Raw genomic sequence first — 14600 nt, 5'->3', positions numbered from 1 at the left:
GGCCTTGAATTTTATTTTTAAAAACTATTTGCTTAGTCATAGTCCATCCTGTTGTGTACCAGGAGGTTTATAAAAATTTCCTTTTAAATTTTTTTGGGAAAAAAATGTATATATTCAGGAAATTAGAAAAAAGGAGAGAGAGATAGCCTGTAGGAATCAAAGATGTTTATGGAATAAGTTTTTGCTCCGAAAGAGAGTCAAGAGATGCCAAATAAAATAATCAACTGACCAGCTAGTTGTGTGACCTTGGGCACAACACGGTGACCTCCCTGATCCAATCTTCTCACCAATAAAATGAGGTCCCTTTTAGGGCTCTAAAATGCTATGATTTGTAAGATGAAACGTTATGCTGAGAGTATCTGAAATCAATATCTCCTTGGTACAGGGTCACAGGACTCCAGAGAAGATAAAGCATACGTACGTTCAGGAGACACGACCCTAGACTCTACCCACACCCCTGCTACCTGAATCCAAGAAAACCAATATAGGAAAGTTGTAGGAAAGTTAGGGTTGGTCTAACACTTTGTTGCTAGGAAACCATTGTTGATGAGCTCTAATCCAAACGTCTGTGTGATTTCATACTGTGGTCTCTGACACAGCAAGCAAAGCATCCCGAGAAACCGTGGCCTCTGCGGCTGCATCTTTGTCCTAGACATTAACCCCAACTGGTTCCTTTTCTTCAATTTTATCCTTAAATGTACCGTTTTTGATCTCTCTCTGTCTTGTCATTCAATTCTAATAGAGACAAGAAGACAGGATTCTGACTGGAGGGAGATGAATAAAAGTGCATTTTTAAAGGCAGTCAATTATTATAAGACAGTTATTAAAATGTCTGGGTAAATGACCTCACACTGCACGCAGCCTGCAAATCCGCCAGGCAATCTGGCCCTGGGTGTGTGCGGCCCTGAACTGCTGTCTCTGAAATGGAGTTATAGGAATATGTGGACTGGAGTCTCCAACTTCTCAGCCAGTCCCACCACACCTGACACCATATCAGGCACACAGTGCTATAGTAAAACATGCTTGGGCAACTTACTAAATAGTTATTATTAGAAAGGCCAAAAAAGAAAAAAAAAATTCTAGAGCCTATGAAGGCTTTTAGGCATTTTGTAGTTTGACTGGAGATAAACATTTGCCATATTTGGAGTATTTACTAAACAGAGAATAAGCTACTTACAGGCTAACACAGTATATTGGTAACTTTGCTTCCATTATTCATTAACCTGTTCATCATAATCATCCTTACTTGTTATTGGAATTTGCATTCTTTGAAATAAATATTGTCACTAGAATATTACAGTGTTCAAAATGCATATTCATGAATGTTCTCCCTGATACAAATTATTCGAGGAAGGTTTATAGGGTCCACAGCCTCCATTCGATTCTGGTTTTAATTCTCTCTTATGATGCTCGAATATTGTGTTAGAAGGTATCTGCATGATTATTGTTGATACTGTGTGCCAGGCATTGATGCTAAATACTTTATGCTCTGAACACAATGGTTCACTTCATCCTCACAACAACCTCTACAGTGGTATTGTCATCCCTGTCTCACACAGGAAGGAACTAATGCTCAGAGAGATTAAATAATGTGTTCAGGCCACACAGTGGAAGCACTATGAGGCAAACCACAGGTTCTGCTCCAGTTTTAGTCCTCAGGCATAACTAAATGGGAATAAGTGATACCAACAGAAAAGCTCTTCCAAATCTTTTTGAAAAAAGGTAGGGTTTAAATTATAAATGAAAAAAAGCAACCAAATGAAAGAAAACATTCACTCACATAATTTCTCCATTTATTTATTCATACCTTAATAGCCATTAAATGCATATGTCATCACTGCAACAGAGAAGCTGAGGTGCAAAAAGAGAGGCGATGGTACTTAAACTGATGAAAGTGAGGATTGTCAGTGATAAGGAGGAGGAGAAAAGCTGATGCATCAGGCAATATTTTCCTCAAGGTTTTGACTTTCTTCGGAAGGTTCTAGGTGGAGACATTAGGGTTCCAGGCAGGCTGAAGTCTCCAGGAGCTTAGGAAAAGGTGAGGAGCAGAAACAATGAGGGCATCATACTGACAGCATTTTTACAGGCCATACACCCAGAGGAAGCACAGAAGCAGGTTTTTCGGGTGTGACCTTGCACCGTCCTGAGACTCTGAGGCAGACATCGCCATCACCACTGTGGGGACCAGCGGCAGCAAAGCGTGCACGCAGATGGGGACAGGGCCGGGATTCAAACCCTCACAGCCTGAAGCCTGAAGCACTCTTCAGGGAGCCTCAATGCTCCAAGTGGCCCTGCTGCGGTGTTCTAGCCAGGCAAGCGGCAAACAAGGAGACGAAGAGAAGACCCTAACTTGAGGGGGCAGAACAGAGAAAGTACACAGAGCTGTAAAATAAATGAGGAGGTTTATCTGACAATCTGTACTATTAATTAAATTTAGCTATCTACCAGCCAAGTACTCTGAGGCTCCATGGTGATTATCAAGCCAGTCAGAATTCCTTATAGCACTGCTAACTAAGTGTGAGAGGGATTATGCTCTTTTCCCCCGCTTTCAGGGCTGACGCAAAAAGAAATTTCTTTAAAGTTGAGGTTTTCATGTTGTTTTTTTCAGTTAGTTACTATAGTCCAGAATTATCCCAGAGGTCTCAGGGATTGTTAGAGCTTCTTTTCACTCATATAGGGAAAAAGAAAGAAAGAATTCTTCCTAGGTAGAAGCAAGAGCACAGAAATACTTTTTTCCTGTCCCTTCTTGCCTCAGTCTGGACTTATAGTCAACAGACTTAACTCAGTAGAAAAGCCACAGGAATGGGGCAATGAACACAGCCCATACCTAATAACCTGATAAATAAAAAAATAAAAATCAGATGACTTGTGAACCATAAATATACTTCACTTTTTAAAAACAGATTGCTCAAAAACAATGCTATTACCTTAAAATCATGTGCTAAATGAACTTTTGTAAATAAATCTTAAATATGGAGGGCTAGTTAGTATTTCATTTTGGGAATATTCTGCTATGAAATCCAGTTTACGAAGGAGATTAACTTTTTTCACTTTAAAAAAGTGTTTTGACTGAATCTTAACACACAAGAACCACTCCCCTCTCCGATATATGTATCTTGTAAATGTAGATTCTTTTATGGGAAGAGTACATAAAATAGGTTAACGAGCATTAATTTTTAGGTTCGAAGGCGCTTAAACATCATGTTAAGGATTCAGGATGCTACAGCTTTATTATAAATTATAATTTGTATGTTTGTTAGTACAAAACTTTTCAAACTTATAATGGTTTGTTGGTTTGGGGCAGAATATAGTACAAATTTAAAACAGTTAAGAATTAAGATGAAAAGAAAAATGGTTCTCAATTCCCAGATACAGGCTTCTTCAGAAAAAGTGAAAATGAACTTTTTTAAAAATGAGAAATGAATTATAAACTGCTCTTTTTTTTTTTTTTTAAAGGATATTATGTATACTGTTAGTCATTAAAAAATGACTGTAGAGACTGAGTCACGTTTTTCTGGTGACACAGCCCCCTCTTGTAAAAACATATACACATACCAATATGCTATGTGAGCTGCAATCTTGCAGTGACTTCAAGGAAAAACTTGTTTTTGTAAAAGAACTCATATGTTCCCATGCTTCTTCATTTCTTGTGCAAGAACTTTTCTGAGATTTGAGTAAATTGTGTTTTATTTATTTTCCTTTGTTCTTCCCTTCTTACTGGAAGAGAACATTATCTGGAGATAATCATGTTCAAGGAGAATAAATCATGACTGAGGAGATGATTTAAGTCAATGAACAATAATTAAAGCGTCTAATGCGGCCACTACTTTGGATATGGCAACTTAATTTTACTGGGACAACACGTTTTATTCTAAGGCATTATATGAACTCACAGCAAAGGGATGTTATTTCAGTAGCCTCCAATTTCATCTTTGCAGATTTAGTCTGTCTCTAACCCAGCTGACTGAACTTGAAGTTGTGTAGTGGTGGAAACACAGAGTGAAAATCCTTGGCCTGTTTCATCAGAGTCCCTGGAGTTTTTGTTTTTCTCTCTGCTTACTACCCCGTAACTCGCCAAATCATTATTCCTATTCACTGAACTATCAGCAAGCCTGTCTGGTGTTCCAGCCACCTGGAGCTGACAAATATTTTCCTACTATGAAGGACGCCATAGCAACCAGGCTTGTGGCATGGATACAAACCAGGCACAATGCTGCTACAATTTAAGGTGAGAAACAGACATATAGCACCCATATCAGTATTATCCCAAAGAATGTCTTGAGAACTCCAAATTCTTTTATTTTCTGGGACTAAGTGTTTTAGACACAAGATGGCAAATTACCTTAGCCCTAAGAGAAGGAAGGAAGTAATTAAGATAGCAAAAATTTTATGTTTCATTTCTTATGTTTTCTTATTTCTTATTTCTTATGTTCTTCATTTCTTACAGCCAACGCCACCTTGCACACATTAATGAACCTCTCTGAACCTCGGTTTTTTCATCTGTAAAATGGAGATAGCAGTCTTGCCTCAAAGGATGGCTGTAAGGATAAAATGAGCTTGTATCTGTACTGTGGTTGGCAGATGAGAACCATATAATAACCAACAGCTTGTGTCACTAGGTTAAGGAGAGGGGCAATGACTCTTTATTAGGGCATGAGGGAAATGGTCTCCAAAATAGGATGCAGATGAATATATTAGAAATTTCCATTTGTGTCTATTTTAAATATTTAAGTATTTTTTGATATTTTAAGAAAATGTTATGCCAGGATTCAATACCAGGATTTGATACAAGGCGTTAGGCTCCCCAGGTGGTGCAGCTGTAAAGAATCCGCCTGCCAACAGGACATGCAGGATCCATCTCTGGGTTGGGAAGATCCCCTGGAAGAGGAAATGGCAATCCACTCCAGTATTCTTGCCTGGAAAATTCCATGGACAGAGGAGCCTGGCGGGTTATAGTCCCTGGGGTCGCAAAGAGTTGGACCTGACTGAGCGACTGAGCACACAGAGCACACACACCGCAGCCCCCGCCCCTGCCTTAAGCTGCAGGTCTGCTAGTGTATTCTGAGGGAGGGCGAGAGTCAGAGTACAGAAGCGGGGCACTGGTCCTCATATGTCCATGCACATTTCCAGTACTGCCAAGCGTCACGATGTATGGCAGCATACATGTACCTGATTGAGAAAATACGTGGAATACATTGCTTGGTGGTGGTCGTTTAGTTGCTAAGTTGAGTCCGACTCTTGCGACCCCATGGACTGTAGCCTGCCAGGCTCCTCTGTCCATGAGATTTTCCAGGCAAGAATATTGGAGTGGGTTGCCATTTCCTTCTCCAAGGGATCTTCCTGACCCAGGAATCAAACCCAGGTCTCCTGCATTGCAGGCAGATTCTTTCCCAACTGAACTACAAGGGAAGCCCAATACATTGCTTACTTTTAATCAAACTAACCTTCATAGAATGGAGAAGTCACTTAAAAAGATTCTTGCAGAGAAAGTATGGAGAGAAGATGATATTAATTACTAGCATAAGTAGTCAACCAGAAGGTGACAAAGTTGAAATTTCCCTCCCTCCAGTACTGGGACTACAGCAGATCACATCTACAAGGTAAGAACGATGAAAATGTGTTCAGACCTGACAAGAAGTCAACTGGAATAATTAAAATTCTCTAGAAGATTGTTCGAAATGAAGATGTATGCAACTGTTGATGATCTTTGGCCTTTATGACTTGAGATAATTAATAACAGTGGAACATGTATTTTTTATAAAAAATGCAGGGAGCTCCCTGGCAGTCCAGTGGTTAGGACTCTGTGCTTTCACTGCTATGGCCTTGAGTTCAATCCCTGGTCAGGGAACTAAGATTCCACAGGCTGAGTGGTACACCCCAAAACAAAAACAAACAAAAAAACACCCCCAAAACAGAAATTACAGATAGCTATACAGAGAATACCACTCAAAATCTTGTTATTAACAGGCGTGTACATTCGAGAGTGTGAAGCCACTATGCTTGGAAACATGGGGTAAAGATCTGGCATATTGGAGGGCCGTTTCTGATCACATGCTTCCCAACATTTTCTTCTCAACCTGGCCTACGCTGCATTTTTACCACACACTGGGGTAAACGACCAGGCTGCTGGAGCCAGATGGAGCCTTTGGCTACCCCAGACCCTGCTCAGCCAGCCCAAAGGCTGAGGGGATTAGTATCTTCAGCATCCCTAGATCCATTTAGAGCATACCCACATCCATGAGATGCACCTCAGAGCATGCTGATTGGAAACTCAGTTTTACAGACAGGTTTAAGCAGGGCTTCCCAAGTGGCACAGCTGGTAATGAATCTGCCTGCTGAGGCAGGAGTCACAAGAGATGCAGGTTGGATCCCTGGGTCAGGAAGATCTCCTGGAGGAGGAAATGGCAATCCACTCCAGTGTTCTTGCCTGGAGAGTTCCATGGACAGAGGAGCCTGGAGGGTTAAAGTCTATGGGGTTGCAAAGAATCAGACATGGCTGAGTGCACACACACACACACACACACACACACAATTGTTGAAAATTACAACTATTTGGTTCTAACTGAACCAACTCTATACAAGAGGGAAGAGAATATTTTTTGTTTCTGTTTTAATATGGACCTCTTAAGGATCAGCCCAGTAAAAGTTGTCTGTATTGTGAGTGGGCTTATTGTGAGAAGTTAAATATTACGTTATCTCATTCTCTCCAATCTAATGGTGGTTTAGTAGCTAAGTCATGTCTGACTCTTGAGACCCCATGGACTGTAGCCTGCCAGGCTCCTCTGTATGGGATTTCCCAGGCAAGAATACTGGAGTGGGTTGCTTTTGCCTTCTCCAGGGGATCTTCCTGACCCAGAGATTGAACCTGGGTCTCCTGTATTGCAGGCAGATTCTTTACCAACTGACCTACCAGGGAAGCCCCCTCCACTCTAATAAAGGAATATATTCTGTATGTTTAGAAATGTTCTGTCCTCTCTGTCAGTAAGCACACTCCTCTTTTGTATGTTCAGCATTCAGTACAGCGCTAATCACACAGTAAGTGCTAATATGTGTTTGCTGAACAGATAAACAACCAACAGGTAAGCTAAAAACACTGTTCATCAGTCCTTATATTCACATGCTATAGAGTTCTTTTCCTATCCCTCTCAGCAGCTAGATCAAACTTTGCAACTGATTACCAGTTCCCAGCCCTCATCCCATTCTACTTACTCACTCATGGCTGATTTCACTTCTTCCTTTGATGAGGTCATCCCGACCACCCTACAAAACTGTCTTAACACCAAATACTTGGACCTGAGTCATTTGGTGTAAACCCACGCTCCCCCTCTCCCAAGCCCTCTTTGACCTTTTCCTTATTAGCCAAACCCACCAGTCACAGAGGGATGCTTTTGTTGAAATATCTCCCCCTTTTCCTCCTCCTTCTTCTGTCCAGGACTGGCTCAACTAGACAGTCATCTGAGCACCCCAGACTCACCTGCACCAGAGCCTTGGCCTTTTCTGTTTCCTCATTTGACATGCTCTTGCCTCAGAATCCACATATACTCTCTTCCATTCTCCTTCCTTTGCATCTTCATTTGAGTCCCTTCTTCAAAGAGACTTTCCCTAGACACCTTTTCAGAAAACTTAATCCCTCTTGCTCACATTCATACCATCTTGCCCTATTGTACTCATTTTCCTTATTAATTGCCACTAAGATAAACATTAACGTTGTTCCCTGTATGTCTTCTCCATTAGAACATAAGCTCCATGAGGGCAGGAAATGTTCTGCTATTTTGCTCACTGATATGTCTCCATAGCCTAAAATAGGGCCTGATGCACAACAGGTCCCTAATTAATATTAGTTGATGGAATGGAGGGATATGGGCTGTGGATGGACCCATACATGGTATCATTGCTTCCTCTTCAATCTACCCTTTTACCAGAACATTCCTCCCAAATTACAAGTTAAAAATCACCTGGTAAAGAATCTGCCTGCAATGCAGGAAACCCGAGTTTGATTCTTGGGTCAGGAAGATCCCCTGGAGAAGAACATGGCATCCCACTCCACTGTTCTTGTCTGGAAAATTCCATGGATAGAGGAACCTGGCAGGCTACAGTCCATGGAGTCACAAAGACTTAGACGTGACTGAGCAACAAACACTTGCACTAAAAATCAGCCTCCTCATAAACTGTCAATAACCATGTGTGACTTAGGAAATAATATCTAAAAGCCTTCAAAGCTCTAACCCCAATTGCCTTTTCAGCCCCATTTCCTGATGCAGCTGTCTCCTCATACCCCCCGAAGTCTAGTCATGCTGACCACTCAGGGGAAACCCTGTGTCTATTCTTGAACACGTACAACACTTTAAAGTGTTCATGTTTTGGGACCTCCCTGAAGCTCCAGTGGCTAAGACTCAGCACTCCCAGTGCAGGGGCCCTGGGTTTGATCCCTGGTCAGAGAACTAGATTCCACATTCCACAGCTGAGAGTTCATGTGCCGAAGCAAAGACCCAGTGCAGCCAAATAACCATAAATACTTAAAAAGTAAAGATAAATATTAAAAATAAAGTCTTCGTGTTTTTTGACATATATTCTTTTATCTATGAATGTCTGTTTTCTATTTTGCCTTAAATTAACATCTCTTGGTGTTTCCTGGCTGTGCTCAAATGTCATATTGTCCATGGAGCTCTCTGATTCTTCCAGCTGATTTAAATGTGTGCTCCATAGTGTATCTCCTTAGGCCTCTAATTAGTATAAAAGTCATTCTCCCTTGAACTGTGTCCATATTTGCCCCAAAGACGGGACTATAATATCCCTGAGCAGGTGTTATAGGTCTGTCTGCTTCTCATAGCTCCTCACACTTAGTCAATGATCAATAAATGTTTGTTGAAATGCAATATGCAATGTTACTAGCTATGGATTTCGAGACAAGAGAAATGAAGTAAGATAGGGATTTAGATCCTTTACAGAAGTAATATACCAACACCAAATCAGTGAATGTCAGGGTGACTGAAAAAAAAAAATAAAATTATAGCTTAAACCAACACGGAGTCAGAGACTTTGGTAGTAAACTCTAAAGCTATACATATCTTATTTCTCTCTGCTGTAATGCCTGGCACGGAGAAGTCCTTAGTTTGGAGTTCGACACTCTGCTGAAAATAAACTGCTTTTATTTAGACTGAGCACCCACTATTGTTGTTTAACCATCTTGTGGTTTTATTCAAGTACTTGCAAGACCCAAAGAACAGCAGACAGAATGCCTCCATGTTACATAAGGGTTCTTTTCATGGAATAATTTATGGTTAATTCAAGGGTATCTCATGTGTGTGCTGGGTTTCTCCTCCCCAGACCTGCTCATAATGTGTATAGTGGCTCCCTGGTCAGGCCCAGTACAAACGGTCCAATGTGCAGGATAATAAGCACATGTGGAAAGAACAGTGGTTCTTAGGAGATTGTTCTAAATCATTGTTCTCTTGCAGCGAGTACAGAACCAGTAATTCCAAGAAGCTTTTAGAGCATAATCTTCTCTGAGGCAGTAGAGTGAGCTTAAATTCTAGACCCACAAGCAATAATTCAGACAGCATCCAGCTGCCTTTTGCAGACTGTAGAGTAACGGGCCTCCCAGAGGCTCCTGTGCAGAGGCTGAAGCGGAAGGGCACTACTGCCTTGAACTAACTCCCTCCCCTCTGGCTTGCTGTCTGCACTCACGCCCTTCCTTGGTATTCTGTCAGAGCTTCCTGCGCTGGGGATTTCAGCAGCTGGCTCTCTTACATGCCTCTAGCTCAGGCAACCAGCCTGGCTCGACTCAGGCTACAAAACTGACCACCTTCACTTGGCGTTCGAAAGCTGCCACCAAGGTGTAAACTGCCATGCCAGGGTGTAGGCCACCACACCCAACTACCCTGGGAAGGCGCTTCTCCTCACTCTCACAGCTTAACTAAGAAGGAAGCCACTTCAAGGAGCTTTCCTGATTATGAAGATTCAGATTTCCTCCAGGATTTCCTCTCCACTCTTCCCTGCTCCCTCCACCCATGACCTGATGCTCTGACATTTACTCCTGGGCTGGTTGTGGCCCATGTGGGGATTTATTCGCCTGTTTATCAACTGGGTTTGTATTCATTTTGAAGTTGGCATTCCTTCACTGTTTACACAGGGAGTGCTCTGAAGCAGGGATTGCTTTACTTGGTGGGCAGTATGCCCAACAGGACCATTTAGAAATGTCTTTAAAGAAGGCATACGCTTTTCTGCCCTTTTTAAGACAAGGCGGCCAGGCCCGCTGGGGAAATGTCCTGCCCGTCAGCAGTTCTTTGCTCCAGCTTCTTTACCAAGAGCTTCAGGGAAGGGCATCACGAGTAGGGGTCCATTTCAAGGATTATCCCAAGAAGTGAAAAAAAAAAAAACCCTCCCTCTTGAACAAAGAGGTGAGTGATGGACAGTAATCTCAGCAGTGAGGCCCTCAATCAGTTTATTGCTGAAGCTGTAAAACTTCTAAGTCAGTTCAGGGTTCAACTGACTACAGGGCCCTGATTTGAGAGGAGATTATTTCCTGTATTCCTGTGGTTTATCCTGATATAACTTGCAGAAACTATTATGATAAAATGGCTTTACTTCTGCCAGTTATTCCATGTAAAAGGAGATTAAATGAGGGATTATAAAAGGCTTCCACAATTTACATAGTTTTCTTCATAGTCATTTAACACGTAGATTCAAGTTTTCCCTTTTTAACTGTTTTTTAACTTCAGTTCAAGAAAAAAGTTAAACCAGTTAGAATTTCCATCTCTCTCAGTGACAGTCTACTTCTTAATAAAAACAGATAAGACAGGCCTTTTAGGCCTCTCCTGATGATAAGATTATTGTTTCTTTACAGAGTTTTAAAACTGGCCTCAGAGATTACCTTATTTTCAACAATTTCTAAATTAAAGAAACAAGGGAGAGGAGTAAAATTATGAGCCTGGTAAGAAGTTGTAAGGAGAAGGCAATGGCACCCCACTCCAGTACTCTTGCCTGGAAAATCCCATGGATGGAGGAGCCTGGTAGGCTGTAGTCCATGGGGTCGCCAAGAGTCAGGCACGACTGAGCGACTTCACTTTCCCTTTTCACTTTCATGCATTGGAGAAGGAAATGGCAACCCACTCTAGTATTCTTGCCTGGAGAATCCCAGGGACAGAGGAGCCTAGTGGGCTGCCATCTCTGGGGTCGCACAGACTCGGACATGACTGAAGCAACTTAGCAGCAGCAGCAGCAGCAGCAAGAAGTTGTAAACTTGATGGCTTCAAGTATATTCCTGGTTCTTTGCAAAGAGTCTAAAAAAGGCAGCATTGAAGTTAACACAATTATATATAATTGATCAGGTAGGCTGTGGATCATTAAAAACTTTATTATGATTATTAAGATAATGCTAGTGTCAATTGATTTGCCATTTTTCATATTATTTATGAATAATATCATGCTGTCTTTGGAAAGCTTTAGCTACTGTGTTTGTTTTTTTTTTTTAAACCACTTCCTTAAGGTAATTTCCTAGAAGGGGATTTACTGGGTAAGAAGGTCTTGATAAATGCAGCCAAACTGCTTCTCAAAAAGATGACTATATTTTCTTTTTAAAACATATCTGCTAAGTCACTTCAGTCGTCTCCGACTCTGTGTGACCCCATAGATGGCAGCCCACCAGGCTCCCCAGTCCCTGGGATTCTCCAGGCAAGAACAATGGAGTGGGTTGCCTTCTCCAATTTCCTTCTCCAATGCGTGAAAGTGAAAAGTGAAAGTGAAGTCGTTCAGTCGTGTCCGACCCTCAGCGACCCCATGGATAGCAGCCCACCGGGCTCTTCTGTCCATGGGATTTTCCAGGCCGGAGTACTAGAGTGGGGTGCCATTACCTTCTCCGTTTAAAACATATCTAGTCACAAATAAATCAAGGCTCTCTCCTAATAGAGAGAATTGATTGATAGCTTTAATTTTTAGTTATGTGCTGTGTGCTTAGTCATGTCTGACTCTTTGCAACCCCATGGACCATAGCCCACCAGGCTCCTTTGTCTATGGAATTTTTCAGGCAAGAATACTGGAGTGGGTTGCCATTTTCTACTCCACTGGATCTTCCTGACCCAGGGATGGAACTCACATGTCTTGCATCTCCTGTATTGGCAGGCAGATTTTTTACCACTACGCTCCCTGGAAAGCCCTGTTTTTTAGTTAGCTAAGTGCAGTTAGTAAGATTCAGGTAGGACTAACTCGGTTAACAGTTTGTCTACTGGTGATGACAGACACCAGACTAAAACAGTCTATATGCTATCACACTGTAATGAGTACCCACAGATGGGTACTCAGACTCCATCCTGAAGGATGTGTGATGATAGTATACCATGAATGAGATAATATCTTCAGAAAGATACCAAAAGATTGACTTGTTCATTCATTCCACAGACATTATTTGATCACCAGCCACTTATAAGAAGAGTGCCCAGAAGGATGGTTTTGTTTGGAGTGTGGTGGTATTGGCAGCTGAGATTGGCAGGTCTGACTTCTGATGCCGTTTGCACTATCCTAACTTGCTCTCATGTTCATCACTTCAAAAAAAATGGCTTAAAATGAAAACACACTAAGGGTCCTCTCTTTTAATATTTTATATGTTGTTGTTTAGTTGCTAAGTTGTGTTCAACTCTTTGTGACCCCTGATATCACAGCCTGCCAGGCTCTTCTGCCACGGAATTCTCTAGGCAAGAATACTAGAATGGGTAGCCATTCCCTTTTCCAGGGGATCTTCCTGACCCAGGGATCGAACCTGGGTCTCCTGCATTGCAGGCAGATTATGAGCCACCATTTATATGCATATACATATATATATATATATATATACATATACATATATATATGTTAGAAAATATTAGGTAACCTAGTTTGCACTATCATTCATTTCCTTGTATCAGGAATTTTAAAAATTATATATATTTAAGCATACTAGACCAAAGCAGCATTGCACCAATCTTAATCCAACTTCTACAACTTCAACCTGTTTGGGAGAATGCCTGGTATTTCACAATGCCAGAAACTGTAATGAGAAAATCAAAGGATAATTCCACATAAAGAAAAAAGATCAGTACAAGTATCTTCAAGAGTAGGCTGTTGCAAACAAAAGTACTACTGTGTAAAATTACAGAATCTTCTTTCCAGTTACCCAGAATTTTTCAGCTTTTTCAGTCTAAGGAAACAGGCAACTTCATAAATGACATATATACTAAAAAGTAACAGAGCAAGACACATTATTAATATCTTGCTGACATTTAAAGTGTCTCTGGAAATCAGAGATGGCTAGAATTATTCACTGTATTTTTAAGCAGTGAAACAGATTTCTTAAAAGGTTAGCTATCTTTCTTAAGATCACCAAAGTAGCAGCATAAGGGTAGTGGCTGAAATCCAAGACTTCTGACTGTTACCTTGGTCCTTGCAATAAATTAAAAATGTCTTCACCCAGTCTGACATGGGTATTGTTAGAAACTGGCAAATATTCTTTCACAAGTTAGAAAAAGATCTGGATGCTACCCTGTTACAAGTCAGCATATGTCAGCACATGTGAACTTAGCTCTCCGGAAAATACTGGCTGGCAAGCTGATATCCTCACACACGGATACGAGTCTATGTATCACGAAGAGTATGTTCCAGAATTTCAGAAAGACTGTCTTGTACACATCTGTAAAATTTCACTGCCTAAGCTGCGATGAGCCTAAGGAGAACTGTGTCTACTGGTATTTTCTTTCTCTTACTCCTCAAATCTAATAGGAAATAGGTTAAACTTCTGAAAAGACAGTAAGCCAAAGGTTCAACTTTCAGTTTCTGACTCCCCGCAATGAGAAAAGACATCAATGTGGCATTTATTATGAAACGGGTGGAAAGGGCCCTGTAGAAACCATATGGTTGCTCGTAATGGCACAATCTCATTCAAAGGTGCCGGGACACTAATGAGATCAGGATGTCAGGAAAAGCAGAAATAGATCAATACTTCTCCCCCACTTGTGGTCGCCCCACCATCAGTCACTGTGCTTGCCCTATGTAAATGAAATCAATCAGCAAGGATTTCTGTAAAATGCATGAAGCAGTTGTCTTCTGGACTCTCCCAGAAGATAAATGATTCCAGACGTTGGACTGCAGCCATGTTCCCACACATGCTACAAAGTTCTGACATCCATATTGGGCCATAACACTGAGTGGTTTTGTGAGTTTACAGCCAGTGCTTCCACTTCTGGTTTGGACTAGACAGTTGGCTAACGCTGAGGCAAAATAAGCCCCTTTTGCCTGTGTGAATTGTAAGAGAACTGCCTTTTTCTAATACAGGGGCTCCTGTGATCCGCCTCAAAACTTCTTGCTATTGCTCATATAAGCTTATGATTCCAAAGCACTACTGTAGACCTGTCCGGAACTACACAAATCTCAGCGTAACAAAACATATGACATGTGACATCAAATGCAGACTACTTAGATATAACATACAACAACACAAACAGCCCAAGTCCAACTTTGTTCTAAAACTAACACCTTTGAAAATGTATTAAACACACACAGCAGGATTGTTTTACATAGCAGCTTATAAAGAAGATTAAGAAGCAGCCTCCTTTAAAAACTACATCAACACA

General features: G+C 41.3%; 1 protein-coding gene across 5 annotated transcripts in view; it reads right to left on the bottom strand.

Annotated features, from left to right (window-relative positions):
* The window catches only part of STARD13 (StAR related lipid transfer domain containing 13), a 227960-nt gene that overhangs the window by 82348 nt on the left and 131012 nt on the right, over positions 1-14600 (bottom strand). The gene's annotated exons all lie outside the window — the stretch shown is intronic.

The sequence above is a fragment of the Bos indicus x Bos taurus genome, chromosome 12 (genome assembly GCF_003369695.1).
Source record: "Bos indicus x Bos taurus breed Angus x Brahman F1 hybrid chromosome 12, Bos_hybrid_MaternalHap_v2.0, whole genome shotgun sequence".
In the NCBI taxonomy this organism is placed as follows: Eukaryota; Metazoa; Chordata; class Mammalia; order Artiodactyla; family Bovidae; genus Bos; species Bos indicus x Bos taurus.
The sequence above is the reverse complement of the archived record's forward strand: the minus strand, read 5'-3'. Positions and strand labels throughout refer to the sequence as shown.